Source organism: Cynara cardunculus (assembly GCF_001531365.2).
Source record: "Cynara cardunculus var. scolymus isolate 2C chromosome LG 8, CcrdV1, whole genome shotgun sequence".
Taxonomy (NCBI): Eukaryota; Viridiplantae; Streptophyta; class Magnoliopsida; order Asterales; family Asteraceae; genus Cynara; species Cynara cardunculus.
This window is the reverse complement of record NC_037535.1, coordinates 23358581-23360957: the sequence shown is the minus strand read 5'-3', so window position 1 is coordinate 23360957 and position 2377 is coordinate 23358581.

Below are 2377 nucleotides of genomic sequence, written 5' to 3'. Positions count from 1 at the left end.
GGAGGGGCTGTGCGAGTCCGGCGACGAGAGGGTGGGGGAGGGTCTTTGAAGTTCGGCGATGTCTTTGAAGTTCGGCGACGAGAGTTGGGAGAATTGGGAGAGAGGACAAAATTGGAAAAACCACACTCTGAATGGTTTAGAGACTTCCCATATGCAAAATGGTTAAGAGCCTTTTAGTAACCATTAAGAGGTTTCTTTTTTTTGCCAAACAGTCTAAACCTCTGAACGATTAAGAGGCTCCCTCTTAATGTCACCATTAAGAGGGAAACAAACAGCCCCTAACAGTGTTGATGGTTGTTTCTTGGGAGGGTGTGGGATAGGGGGGTCTAGTGTGTCAATGTATGGAACTATAGGGGGTAAATTTGATATTTTTGGTTTTTTGCATTGCCGCATGCGTGTATGCCCCTCTAATTTGATTAAATGGCAACTTTAACCCGTAAATTTAAATGACTCTCCATTTTCCCCTTTGTATTCACCTGTGATTTCAAAAACCAAAATACTCATGGTCATTAGGGGTTGTTTGGTCCACACACGGAAATGAAAATGAAAGAATGAATTTTCATTTCCTCCTCTTTAATTTATGATGAAAATTTATCTGTATTTAGTTATACAAATTTAAAAATAGAGTTTTAATATGTTGTATTTACGTACAATTTACTTGTAACCTTATATTTTAAGTAATATACATTAATATACAATATTTCATGCATAAAAAATGGTTTTTAAAAGTTTTTGTCAAATGCTTTATAATATTGTATAATAAAACCAAACAATATTTTTATATTTAATATTATTAATAACTGTTTCATGCCTTTAAACAAACATCCCTAATTTTTTATTAAAATATTCTTTTGTAATACTTCCATTTTTATTTCGTGTGTCATCCATTAATATCTTGTATAAATTTTTAATACGTAAATGTGTCATAAAAGTGAAATTTCGGCATAAATGACTTTTTTGCATCGAGAGTAGGGATGTTAACAAGCTCAACCGAGTCGAACATTATAGATTCCAGGTTTGGTTCAAGACGTTACATGATTTGAGTTCGAATAATTTTTCCAGTAATGTGGTTAAACTCGAGTTCGAGATCGAACTTGATGTTCATTTAATAGTTTGAGCATTTTGTTATGACCTGGAATTTATATTCAATTAGCTCGTTTTATGAGCTCGGGCGTGAATAAACTCGTTTTTAACTCATAAACCTAAATTTAGAGTTTGAATTGAAGCTCGTATAATTCATTTCTACACTTGTATACAGTATACCTGCATTTCGGCAAAAACTATCAGACAACATCCACACATGACACATCTACACACATATGTATATAACATCATAAACAATAAAATTTGAATCAACGGTAAAACATTAAAAGGCCGTTAACTAAACGCTTACCTGGTAAGTACTTACCCGGTACTTTTCCTCATCGGATGAACATAGCAAGGGCCAAGAATCTTACCCGGTAAGAGCGACGATAAGGATGGAGAGTCTTACCCGGTAAGCGAGGGTGACGACTCTTACCCGGGTAAGCGCTTACCAGGTAAATTGTTGCATATGATACGTTTTGATGTACTACAATCTTACCCAATAAAATAAATTATAGTATTAACTTATAACATTAAGCACTTACCAAGTAAGCATTTATGTAAATGCCCCCCAAGTGTCTTGCAACTTTAATTAGGTTTAATTTCAAAACTCAACGTAAACTTCCTATGGCATCTCGATTACAGCAACTTGTAAGAACCATCGTTAGTATTTTTTTTGTCAGTTTGTTGTTAACTTATTAAATTAAGAACCTCTATAAGACCATACAGTGGAAGGACTTGTAAGAATCTCCTTTTTTTTTTTTGTCCCGTTAACTTTTTTCACTATTAATGTTTATTATATATTATTTAATATTATACACAAAATACAAGATAAGAACCAAGTATTTTGTACAAAAACTCCAAATATATGAGCGACTGATAAGAACTATCTACAATGATAATGACTTGTAAAAAGTACATTTTCCCTAAATCTTCAAAAATTTCAAAATAGCTGAGCTGTTTGAGATGCTCTAATAAGCTACATGGCTCAAGTTGGTGCTCAATTAAGAAAATATAACATACTTGTTGGAGATACTCTTTGAATTGTCAAGTCCCATTAGGGGTGTGCAAAACTTAAATAGTCTTAAATCCGAGCCCGAATAGAATATAAGGTGTTTGTGCAAAACCCGAAAATCTGAAACCCTACTTTTGGGGAGATATTTGAGTTCGAGTTGGGTTTGATATATGGCCACCTGACCCGCCCGAAAAAATTGATATATATATGTATATGTATATGTATATGTATATGTATATGTATATGTATATGTATATGTATATGTATATGTGTATATGT